The sequence below is a fragment of the Schistocerca americana genome, chromosome 4 (genome assembly GCF_021461395.2).
Source record: "Schistocerca americana isolate TAMUIC-IGC-003095 chromosome 4, iqSchAmer2.1, whole genome shotgun sequence".
Lineage (NCBI taxonomy): Eukaryota > Metazoa > Arthropoda > Insecta > Orthoptera > Acrididae > Schistocerca > Schistocerca americana.
In genome coordinates, this window is record NC_060122.1 from 826059004 (window position 1) to 826072330 (window position 13327).

General features: G+C 45.2%; 1 protein-coding gene across 1 annotated transcript in view; it reads right to left on the reverse strand.

The window, feature by feature from the left end:
• The window catches only part of LOC124613835, a 347299-nt gene that overhangs the window by 192476 nt on the left and 141496 nt on the right, over window positions 1-13327 (reverse strand). The window lies entirely within an intron of this gene.

Consider the following 13327-nt stretch of genomic DNA (forward strand, 5'->3'; position numbering starts at 1 on the left):
GCCGCAGGGGAGTGTCGTAGGACTGTTGCTATTCACAATATACATAAATGACCTTGTGGATAACATCGGAAGTTCACTGAGGCTTTTTGCGGATGATGCTGTGGCATATCGAGAGGTTGTAACAATGGAAAACTGTACTGAAATGCAGGAGGATCTGCAACGAATTGGGGCATGGTGCAGGGAATGGCAATTGAATCTCAATGTAGACAAGTGTAATGTGCTGTGAATACACAGAAAGAAAGATCCTTTACCATTTAGCTACAATATAGCAGGTCAGCAACTGGAAGCAGTTAATTCCATAAATTATCTGGGAGTAGGCATTAGGAGTGATTTAAAATGGAATGATCATATAAAGTTGAACGTCGGTAAAGCAGACGCCAGACTGAGATTCATTGGAAGAATCCTAAGGAAATGCAATCCGAAAACAAAGGAAGTAGGTTACAGTACACTTGTTCGCCCACTGCTTGAATACTGCTCACCAGTGTGGGATCTGTACCAGATAGGGTTGATGGAAGAGATAGAGAAGATCCAATGGAGAGCAGAGCGCTTCGTTACAGGATCATTTAGTAATTGCGAAAGCATCACGGAGATGATAGATAAACTACAGTGGAAGACTCTGCAGGAGAGACGCTCAGTAGCTCGGTGCGGGCTTTTGTTGAAGTTACGAGAACATGCTTTCACCGAGGAGTCAAGCAGTATATTGCTCCCTCCTATGTATATCTCGCGAAGAGACCATGAGGATAAAATCAGAGAGATTAGAGCCCACACAGAGGCATACCGATTTCTTTCCACGAACAACACGAGACTGGAATAGTAGGAAGAACCGATAGAGGTACTCAAGGTACCCTCCGCCACACACCGTCAGGTGGCTTGCGGAGTATGGATGTAGATGTGGATGAAAGAGTGTTTCTTGTGGAGCATGTGTTTCGCAATGGAGACAAGTGTACCTCAGCAGTGGAAGCTGCACATGCAGCAAAGTTCCCAGAAGTGCAGATACCTAACTGCAATGCCGTACAGAACCAACCTCATCACCAAGTTTGAAAGACCGGAAGCGTTCATAATGCTCAAAATCAGGCAGGCCATCCACATCCACTTCCGAAGAGAAGATGGCAGAGGTGCAAGACCTAATGCTGAGAAGTCCAAAGAAATCGATTGGGCGACTAGCTCTGCAGGCCCATGTGTCGGCGTGTTCCACTCACAAGATTCTCTGGACATCACTGTTCATGTACCCGTACGAAATGTCGATCGTGCATGAACTGACAGACACCGATCGCCCGGCCCGTGTGAACTTGTGCAACTGGTTTCTGTACTTCAGGCAGGACAACGGTGAGGGGATTCTCGACACAACGTTTTTCATGGATGAGCCATGGTTTCACCTCTCTGGTTACGTAAATAGCCAGAGAATCGGCATGAATGTAAGGTGTCCCCACTGAATGATCAAAGGGTTGGTGTTTGGTGCGCTGTGAGTCGTAAACGCATCATTGGGCCGATCTCCTTTTAGGACACTCTGGTAGCACGCGCCAGACAGCGTGGACGTCGAAGACCCCTAGAGGTGTCTGCACCATCGCGCTGTAAGCCCTGGCGGCGCGCGCCTCCTGGCTCACGTTTAATGTGAGGGCGCCACAGTGGAACACGTGGTCCCAGCGGGCAATCGTGGCGTCTCCGATCATGTGTTTAAGCGACTGCCACTCGCTCAGCCAGAGGATACGGATCCTGTACACCTCCTGCAAACTCGATCCTCCTCACCCGCTTGTCTCGCCCATCCTCTCCCACCCCAGCCCGCTGCCGCGCCTGTATTCCCATGTCCCACCCGGTCTCCATCTCTCCACCCTCCTTACCCTCTCCCAAGGTGGCTTCCGCCAACTCCCCCTCCCTGATGATGTCCTCCTCCCCTCCATCTACCTCTCCTATCAACTTTGATCCTGCCCCCCCCCCCCACTTCCGGTGTCCTTTCCTTTAGGCACCCTCCCTCCCTTCTCTCTCCTTTTCCCCCCATCCCTCTTCCTCCATCCCTCTTCCCCCGGGCTTCCCCTCCCCCTTTCTCCTTTCCTCCTATCTCCTCTGCACATGGCATCTCTGCTCTCCCCTCTCCCTCTCCCACCCCCCCTCCTCCTTTCTTGGCAGGTCCCCGGACTCGCACACTCTACGTGGACTTTCGCGCGCCAGAGATCATCGCCCTCAGTGTCTCGTGTGTGCCGTCGTGTTTAGTGTTCAGTGTTCACCGTCGCACTCCTTCGTTCACCTGTGACATCGCCATCTTCAGTGTTTGTGCGTCGTTTCAAAAGTTTGCCGTGTGGATTACCGTCGAGTGTGAATGGCTCCATGTTTGTATTTATGTGTCTACTGTTTTATTGCCCTCCGCTCTGGAACTTATGTGTATTCTTCCTGTCTTTTTCTCATTGTGTATTCTATGGCTGAAGAGCAGCGTAGAATGCTGCTGACAGCCTGCCTGTTGTACAGGTTTTAAAATAACAACAAAGTAAAAAAAAAAAATGCTCAGCCAGTCAGTCTAACCTTGGTCTGCGTCTATCGACATATCGCCTCAGACAGCGTATTTACGTTCTTTGTTCTGTGTACGAGTGGACGTGGTTGATTAATTAGGTTTTCTTGTGACTCTGTTGTTTCTATTTTGTTGTTGTTCGTAAGGTCCTTTATTGTTCGTGTCCGTCCTCTCCCGTTTGTGTTGTTGTTCGCGGGCCGCTCCGTGGGTCCCGCCGAGCTTTCCTTCACGGCAACCCCGCGGCCGTTCTGGTCACGGTTACAACAGACACTACAAATAAAGAACGGTACTGCATCTGCATTGTGGAGCCCTTCCTAGGTGAACTAATAATGTCGTGTGACTAGGGCCTCCCGTCAGGTAGACCGTTCGCTGGGTGCAGGTCTTTAGATTTTATGCCACTTCGGCGACTTGCGCGTCGATGGGGATGAAATAATGGTGATTAGGACAACACAACACGCAGTTCCTGAGCGGAGAAAATCACCGACCCAGCCGGGAATCGAACCCGGGCCATTAGGATTGACATTCTGTCGCGCTGACTACTCAGCTACCGGGGGCGAACAGGTGAACTGAATGAGGACGAAACAGAGAATGCCTGGCTCCAACAGGATGGGGCGACTTCACATACCGCCCACAAGGCGATGAACTTTTGAAAGGACGTCCTCAGTGACTACATCATCTCTCGAGGACCTATGAAGGCAATCGCCTCACTATACAAGAACTCTAAGCTGCACTGACACGTCACATTCGTAACATCGCTTCCGAAGTTCTGCACAACGTCTTCAAGAAGGTGCAGAAACGTGTGCAACTGTGTCTTCAATTTCAAGGGGATCACGTCCAGCATCTCTTATAACTTCCATGACTTTAATACAGCAAGTTACGAAGTGCATAGTTTCTTATTGAAGACCCTGAATATTGAAATTATATTGTCTGTGGGTAGAAACCGACAGAATTATGTGTTTGTCTAGAACATGCTTTAAAATAATCGTAAAACACGTTTCTGCTACTGTTTCTTACAGTCTTCATCAGTGTGAACAATTCTGGTGTGCTGTAACTACAGTATTATGTGTCACTGAGTCACACTGCCGACCGCTGTGGCCGAGCGGTTCTAAGCGCTTCAGTCCGGAACTGCGCTGCTGCAACGGTCGCAGTTTCGAATCCTGCCTCGGTCATGGATGTGTGTGATGTCCTTAGGTTAGTTAGGTTTAAGTAGTTCTAAAATCTGGGGGACTGATGACTTCAGATGTTAACTCACATAGTGCTAGAGCCAATTGAGCCATTTTTTGAGTCACACTACAGATGTCTCGTGGTTGCTGTGTGATGTCTAGATGGCAGGATCAACGGAGAGGAAGATGACGTCGAAAGTAGAGGTCTTTGATTTCAGTTTCTATTGAGTGGCGGCATAGTGTGCAGAAACTCCCGAAGGGGGGGGGGGGGGGGAGGAGGGGAGTTATTATCCATAAAGTGCGTTACCAATACATGGACGGCAGGTGTGAGTTAGTTATAACACTAATCTCTGCACACTGTCCTACGAGGGGTGACTGAAAAGTGATGCCTCCACCTTCGTAACTCTTCAACAGTTGGCAGCACTGGTATGCGGTAGGTACTGGCTTGTTCCTTAGCCTCTTGTCTTCAGCTCCAGTTGGCGGGAAGTCTTAGCACTGAACGATTGTTTTGTTACAGTGTAAAGTATGGAACCCTGCGCAGACGGCCGGTCAACGCGATTTAAGCAACGTGCAGTCACTGAACTCTTGACAGCAGAAGGTGTCACCCCAAAGGGGATTCATCAGAGAATGAAAGTAGTTTATGGTGATTGTGTTGATGTGAGTATTGTGCGTCGTTGGGCGAGTAATTTTAAAGATGTCGAGGTGGGAACATCTGACCTGAGTGACAAACACACTTCACGTGCCACCACAGCAGAACTTCAGTGACTGAATCTCACCGCCATACGGCATCCTCCATACGGTCCAGATTTAGCACCGTCTGACTTCCATCTGTTCCCGATAGTGAAAGATGATCTGCGGGGACATCATTATGCTTCCCATGAAGACGTTGAGGGAACTGTGAGACTGTGCTTGCGGAAACAGAGTGTCGACTTCTTCCGCGACGGGTTCAGAAAATTTGGTCATCGTTGGCAGAAATGTATCCAATTGGCTGGTGGCTATGTGGAAAGGTGAATATTTGAAAATATGTAAAAATCTGCCAACCGGTTGCATAGGTTTTCTATATACCTTGACCAGGTTTCGTCACCTCTAAGGGTGACTTCATCAGAAGATAGGGTAATAATAAGTGAATACTGGTAATTGAAGATGACATTCCAAGGATTATCTTTGTGTTTGATTTATTAAAATATTCCCATCCAAACTCAATTAACAAAGGTGGAGGCATTACTTTTCATTCAACCTTCGTACACTGCTAGTGGGGAAATTGATTGTTACTTATCCTGTGCGGCAGCTGCAGCGTTCTTCTGGGCAAAGCGACTCCCTTTGCCACCAGCGCTGCTAAGCTTTTAGTTCACAGACAGGCTGTACCTCCCCAGCGCTTCTACATCTACATCTACATTGATACTCCGCAAGCCACCCAACGGTGTGTGGCGGAGGGCACTTTACGTGCCACTGTCATTACCTCCCTTTCCTGTTCCAGTCGCGTATGGTTCGCGGGAAGAACGACTGTCTGAAAGCCTCCGTGCGCGCTCTAATATCTCTAATTTTACATTCGTGATCTCCTCGGGAGGTATAAGTAGGGGGAAGCAATATATTCGATACCTCATCCAGAAACGCACCCTCTCGAAACCTGGCGAGCAAGCTACACCGCGATGCAGAGCGCCTCTCTTGCAGAGTCTGCCACTTGAGTTTGTTAAACATCTCCGTAACGCTATCACGGTTACCAAATAACCCTGTGACGAAACGCGCCGCTCTTCTTTGGATCTTTTCTATCTCCTCCGTCAACCCGATCTGGTACGGATCCCACACTGATGAGCAATACTCAAGTATAGGCCGAACGAGTGCTTTGTAAGCCACCTCCTTTGTTGATGGACTACATTTTCTAAGGACTCTCCCAATGAATCTCAATCTGGTACCCGCCTTACCAACAATTAATTTTATATGATCATTCCACTTCAAATCGTTCCGCACGCATACTCCCAGATATTTTACAGAAGTAACTGCTACCAGTGTTTGTTCCGCTATCATATAATCATACAATAAAGGATCCTTCTTTCTATGTATTCGCAATACATTACATTTGTCTATGTTAAGGGTCAGTTGCCACTCCCTGCACCAAGTGCCTATCCGCTGCAGATCTTCCTGCATTTCGCTACAATTTTCTAATGCTGCAACTTCTCTGTATACTACAGCATCATCCGCGAAAAGCCGCATGGAACTTCCGACACTATCTACTAAGTCATTTATATATATTGTGAAAAGCAATGGTCCCATAACACTCCCCTGTGGCACGCCAGAGGTTACTTTAACGTCTGTAGACGTCTCTCCATTGATAACAACATGCTGTGTTCTGTTTGCTAAAAACTCTTCAATCCAGCCACACAGCTGGTCTGATATTCCGTAGGCTCTTACTTTGTTTATCAGGCGACAGTGCGGAACTGTATCGAACGCCTTCCGGAAGTCAAGAAAGATAGCATCTACCTGGGAGCCTGTATCTAATATTTTCTGGGTCTCACGAACAAATAAGGCGAGCTGGGTCTCACACGATCGCTGTTTCCGGAATCCATGTTGATTCCTACATAGTAGATTCTGGGTTTCCAGAAATGACATGATACGCGAGCAAAAAACATGTTCTAAAATTCTACAAGAGATCGACGTAAGAGATATAGGTCTATAGTTTTGCGCATCTGCTCGACGACCCTTCTTGAAGACTGGGACTATCTGTGCTCTTTTCCAATCATTTGGAACCCTCCGTTCCTCTAGAGACTTGCGGTACACGGCTGTTAGAAGGGGGGCAAGTTCTTTCGCGTACTCTGTGTAGAATCGAATTGGTATCCCGTCAGGTCCAGTGGACTTTCCTCTATTGAGTGATTCCAGTTGCTTTTCTATTCCTTGGACACTTATTTCGATGTCAGCCATTTTTTCGTTTGTGCGAGGATTTAGAGAAGGAACTGCAGTGCGGTCTTCCTCTATGAAACAGCTTTGGAAAAAGGTGTTTAGTATTTCAGCTTTACGCGTGTCATCCTCTGTTTCAATGCCATCATCATCCCGTAGTGTCTGGATATGCTGTTTCGAGCCACTTACTGATTTAACGTAAGACCAGAACTTCCTAGGATTTTCTGTCAAGTCGGTACATAGAATTTCACTTTCGAATTCAATGAACGCTTCACGCATAGCTTCCTCTCCAGTTCTCTCGCGTGAGCAGACAAAATACGTTCACTCAGCTGGTGCTGATGTAGTGTAGCTAATTTCAGTTTATTAAGTGACTGTTTATTTGCAGTTATGGCAATAAAAATTTTCTGGGCTGTTGACTGCACTGTTAATATATAAAATTGTCCGTCGTTTCGGCCACTATTGCGGGATGGCCTTCCTCACGGCTGTCTGGGCTGACAATATACTGACTAGACTTGGCCACTGTCTATGTTTCGATACAGTGTATCGATACGTGGAACTGTTTCAGTGTTTCGGAACGGCTGTGGTTCACTGTTTCGAAACAGTGGTGTTTCATTCCGTCCCTGTCTCGGATAACCGGACCAGATTCGATCTCGAGCCAGACACAGAAACTGTATCGTTGTTTCAAAATAAGGCTGTTTCAGTCCACCTGTGCTTGTATCGAAACAGTGATGTTTCATTCCGCTCTGTGTCGGACGAGATTCGGGCTTGGCACAGGTACTGAAACACAACATAACACTTCATGAAACACTTTCAAGAGTGTCGAAATCTTTTTGACAAGCAATAGCGTGAAGCTGAAGATATCCGAAAATAAAGCTTCGTTTCTAGCTGACTGTCCTGTTTCGAAATGGCGTAACATCTGCTTTATAAACACTAACCAAACAATAAAACAACGCATACTATTCACATTCAAAATAATAAATATGTGAAAATCATTCAGTTACATTACACTTTTTTTATAACATACATTTATTATCAATGGAGAGACGTCTACAGACGTTAAAGTAACCTCTGGCGTGCCACAGGGGAGTGTTATGGGACCATTGCTTTTCACAATATATATAAATGACCTAGTAGATAGTGTCGGAAGTTCCATGCGACTTTTCGCGGATGATGCTGTAGTATACAGAGAAGTTGCAGCATTAATGTATTGCGAATACATAGAAAGAAGGATCCATTATTGTATGATTATATGATAGCGGAACAAACACTGGTAGCAGTTACTTCTGTAAAATATCTGGGAGTATGCGTGCGGAACGATTTGAAGTGGAATGATCATATAAAATTAATTGTTGGTAAGGCGGATACCAGGTTGAGATTCATTGGGAGAGTGCTTAGAAAATGTAGTCCATCAACAAAGGAGGTGGCTTACAAAACACTCGTTCGACCTATACTTGAGTATTGCTCATCAGTGTGGGATCCGTACCAGATCGGGTTGACGGAGGAGATAGAGAAGATCCAAAGAAGAGCGGCGCGTTTCGTCACAAGGTTATTTGGTAACCGTGATAGCGTTACGGAGATGTTTAATAATCTCAAGTGGCAGACTCTGCAAGAGAGGCGCTCAGCATCGCGGTGTAGCTTGCTGTCCAGGTTTCGAGAGGGTGCGTTTCTGGATGAGGTATCGAATATATTGCTTCCCCCTACTTATACCTCCCGAGTAGATCACGAATGTAAGATTAGAGAGATTAGAGCGCGCACGGAGGCTTTCAGACAGTCGTTCTTCCCGCGAACCATACGCGACTGGAACAGGAAAGGGAGGTAATGACAGTGGCACGTAAAGTGCCCTCCGCCAAACACCGTTGGGTGACTTGCGGAGTATAAATGTAGATGGAGATGTAGATGTAGATGCTCTCTGTTCTTGTATAGTAATCATATTAAGAAACGCAAGTAAGCCTACAACATTTTGAATTAAAAAAAGGCGTAGAGTGACAGTTATTAGAGATATACATAAATTTGATGTAGGTATAATTGCAAGCAATCTGTTTGACAAATCACTGATAGTGTAATGGTGTACGGGAAGGGCTGGGAAGCATGGTGAATTTATAGTAACGGTTCGAAACACCTTGAAAGACAAAAAAAATTTCTGTTATATTTTGTTATTTATTCGAATTATTTGGCGTTATTTGTGAGTCTATAGTCACTGTGCCTATTACCCATAATGATTCTCTTTGTGTAGATGGAAATTAGCAGGATGGGTATATTACCCATACTAACGGAATGTGTGTTTCTGCAGTTTGCTCCCACCTCCAGTTCCGTTCGTGGTGATTCTTCTGTCTTCAGCTATGGCTGTCCTCAGCCAATTGAAAAGTATGAAAGTCACGCGACACGAAAGCAGCGCATTTGCTGCAGGAAATACGAAACTGCCAAGACGCCTAAGTGATAGTTTCAAACTTTCTGCGACATGATTAGCGCTCTCACACCTCATCTGTGTTTATATGGACATACTTATACAGTAGACATTCAAGATGATAAAATGTGTAGGTTTATTAGAATACAAAACACAAACTGTTTCACTGTTTCGAAACAACGTATCGGAACATTACATTGTACTGTTTCATTTGTTTCGAAACAGTTACGTGTTTCAGTTTGCCCATCTCTATGACAAAGCGGTCAACAGCGCAGCAGTATTTTATTAACTGCGACAATGGCAGCGTAAACCGACGCTTACATTATTTGCAGTTGTTAAGTGCTCTACTATGAAAAAAAGTTCAACACGTGGAGCTCTCAACTGTCTGCCACACTGAAGAACGTGCCCAAGTGTAGCATGCAGTATGTATCCGACAATATCGATTTCGTTGTCTCCACTATCAATGCTCGGCCACTTTTCACATCACGAGGGGTACCAACTGCATCACCCCAGCCTCAGTCCTCCCAATATCTAAGGAGGCCCAGAGGCTTCAAGTGACTCCCTCTGAAACAGAAGTAGGTCGTCTAGGTGTTACGGAATTTCCGATGTCTCAATATAACCAATTGATTAGAGCAGCTCACCATTTTAAGATGGCGATTACCATTCCAGCAGCCGTCTTCACATCCACCTTGCAACATATACTGTACATGTGTGGTAATTGGCTCTGTTCAGTGCTGCCAACTCTACAACTGCCAGCATTGCCTGTCTACAAGGGATTTATGCACACTACCATAAGACAATTAATAGTGAGAGAAGCGCAGTAACTGTCTGTCCAACCATTAATTCAACACCAAACCATTGCAACACAGCTGGATGGTATGTAAACTGATGGCGGAAGAGGAAGAAAGTAAAGAAAAAAAGGGAAGGAACTGTTGATATCAGCTGCAACGGAATTTTATGTCAAATCAGCGGCGACGATTGAAAATGTGTGGTCGACCTAGGCTAAACAGATTTCAAACAGAATAAACCAGGACACTTGCGTTTATGCTACATACTTAACTTCGTTCCTACACTTACGCTTACTTCTGGCAGTTATCGGGATATTTTGAAATCGACAATAGACCTATGACGATGCAGCGGCTGAAAAATCCACAGCAAGAATGTGTCTTCATTTTGTAAATTGCAAAGCAAAATGTAGGCACATTACAAACAAATGAAATATTTCTCCTCAGACACAAAAAACTGATATATACTTTTTTACTGTAATAGCCTAGATATATTTTTTGCATTGTTTAGTCACTTACATGGCTCTTAGGTACTACTTGTCAATCATAGAAACTATGTAGTATTACGAATTAGCTATCAGATACAAACTATACATTACATACTAAAATTTAAGGTTTAGTTTGACTGTAGACTGTTGTGACAAGCGTGCATACATTGCAAACAATGTTCAATAAGCGATGCTAAAACACGGCACATCGCTCACATTCTTCACAAAAGTAACTTCCATATGACTACAGTCCCGTTAGGAGAAATGGTTTAAATATTGCTCCTCTATACTTCCTTTGGTTTTGGTTTTACTTGTCTCGAGGGCCATAAAGTGGAAGGTAGACGAGTCAGAGGCGGGAATAGGTAATACCCGCTTTTCTTTTCAACCTGTCTCTTACTCTTTCCTTAGGCACAAGAGTAGTTAAATCAAATGTGGTAGGCCTATATATGGTGAAAATATATATTTCGATGTCATTCTAATTCTAGGAAACATGTTTTTCACAAATATTTGATTAAATGAAAATATTATTGCTCACATTTTGTTTCTCGATTAAAAACCGCGACAGTTGTGCGTCCCACATGATTTTCTCGGGACACCGGAACATTTATGTGAAAACCAGGAGTATTCCTCCAAAACCGCAACATGTGGTTAGGCCAGCCGGCATGGGACTCGAACTTGGGGTCTCCTGCTTACTAGGCAGCTGCATGAACCACTGCGCCATCCGGACACAGTGCAGACTACCTGAGCGCGCTTCCCGGCCGACTCACATTCCCCCCTGGGGCCACGCATCCGCACTCCACGTCCGTGTAATCCACTCTGGCTAACTGCACGTTCCCGCTGGAGGCCGAACGATATCGTGCATCCCCTGTGGGGGTGGTGGATTCATGGCCCATCGAGATGAATCAATTATATGAAGGCGTGGTGTCTGTTCTTTCGGACGTATAACAGTTACTCGGATTTAGAAACGCTGTCGGAGATAGACAGCAGCAAGGTGCCACATTCACCAGTCCAAACACTTTCTCATCAACACTACATGAAACTCACTGACAACATCGCACTTACAACTTAAACGCATCTCAGCCACAGTTTGTAGGAAAGTATTTTACATAAATGTCGACTTAAAAGCTGCAAATAATAAACTGAAATACTACATAAACACGAGATCAGTGAAGTTTCTTTGTCTGCTGACGAAAGAGAAGTGGACAGAAAACGCTGAGGAGGTATATCCTGTTTGTAAACAGAAAAGCGAGCAAGCGCTCTAGGTGGAAGAAGTCGTCTTTCCCGGAAGAATGCAACAACTGCGGTACAGGATGACTAAGAAACAATTTCCCCTCCAGCGGTGTAGAACTGTGTGCCAGGAATTACGCAGAAACTGCCCATAAGCGATTTACTGCCCCCATTTTCCCTTTATTGACTGGACTGCTCTACACTGCATCCAAATGACGCTATATCGCAAGGATGACAAGGTGGACAGTCGCCATCGCGTGACCCTTTGGGTGTGATCAAGGAGTTACTATAATTTTTTGTTACACTGGGATGTAGGCAAAGAATGCAAAAGAGTGAGCATGTGGAAACGGTGCGAAGTTTCAACTACTTGGAGAGGATAAAGACAAAGGAGCTAAGTGAATGTGCAAGTGAAGTTGATAGCTCAAGAGACGTGTGAGAGGAATGACATGGAACAAAGAAAATCCAGAAACAAGTAGTGAGGTAATACACTAAATGTATTGTGTACCAACCACACCGTGCGTGCAGAAACGTAGGTTGTGAAGGAAAGGGGACATAGTAGTCCAGCAAGTCAACTGTAGTTTTTCATAAGTGTGATAAGTGTAACGAAAAAGTAGAGGTGAGAAATGAAAGCGTTAGCGAGATAACACGCAAACAACGCCTGCAAGAGAAAATTGTTGAAAAAAGATTAAAACTGTATGGGCATATGAAGCGAATGATAAGATGACATCTTGGAAGATGCACTAGATGAAGATGGAGGGTAAGAGATCGAGAAGAAGGCCAAGCGACAAGAGACTAAAACGAGTGGAAGAAAGCCTTCGGAAGAGAAGATAACATTGAGCAATAAGAGCGACAGAGTTATGGGAGAAAATGGACGTGTACGTCTGCTTTTATACGTATACACTGTGCAAGCCACAGTGGGGTGGTGGTAGGCATGAGAAATGAGGAGGATAATTGGATTCTGCAATAAATTTCAGCTTTAATAGGAAATACACTGTTCAAAACTCATAAAACGAGCAGGCAGACTTGAAAAAAGTCTGGACACACGCGAAGATTCCAGCTAGATTACACCACGGTCGTACAGAGAATTCCAAATAAATATTGGATTGCAAGGTGTATCCAGGAGCAGAAACAGGATCAGATCCCAATTTAGTATTGATGAAGCGTAGACTGAAGTTTAAGAGATTTGTCTGGTAGAATCAGTATTGAAAGAAATGGGCCACTGAACTGACGTACAATTCTGAAATGTGTTTGAAGTTCTCTAAGGCTGAAGATACCATGACAATGAATACCACAATTGGCAGTTCAGTTGAACAGGAACGGAATGTGTAAAAATGGTAATTACAGAAGTAGGGCAGACAAATATAGGTACAAGGAAAGCAAGGTCTAAGAAATCTTGGGTAACAGAAGGAATATTTGAACTGATGGGCGAAAGAAGGTAGTACACAAATGAAACTTCCTGGCAGATTAAAACTGTGTGCCGGACCGGGACTCGACCTCGGGACCTTTGCCATTCGCGGGCAAGTGCTCTACCGTCTGAGCTGCCAGGAAGTTTCATATCAGCTGACACTCCGCTGCAGAGTGAAAATCTCATTCTGGAAACATCCCCCAGGCTGTGGCTAAGCCATGTCTCCGCAATATCCTTTCGTTCAGGAGTGCTAGTTCGGCAAGGCTTGCAGGAGAGCTTCTGTAAAGTTTGGAAGGTAGGAGACGAGGTACTGGCAGAAGTAAAGCTGTGAGGACGGGCTGTGAGTCGTGCTTGGGTAGCTCAGGGGGTAGAGCACTTGCCCGCGAAAGGCAAAGGTTCCGAGTTCGAGTCTCGGTCCGACACACAGGTTTAATCTATCAGGAAGTTTCATATCAGCGCACTC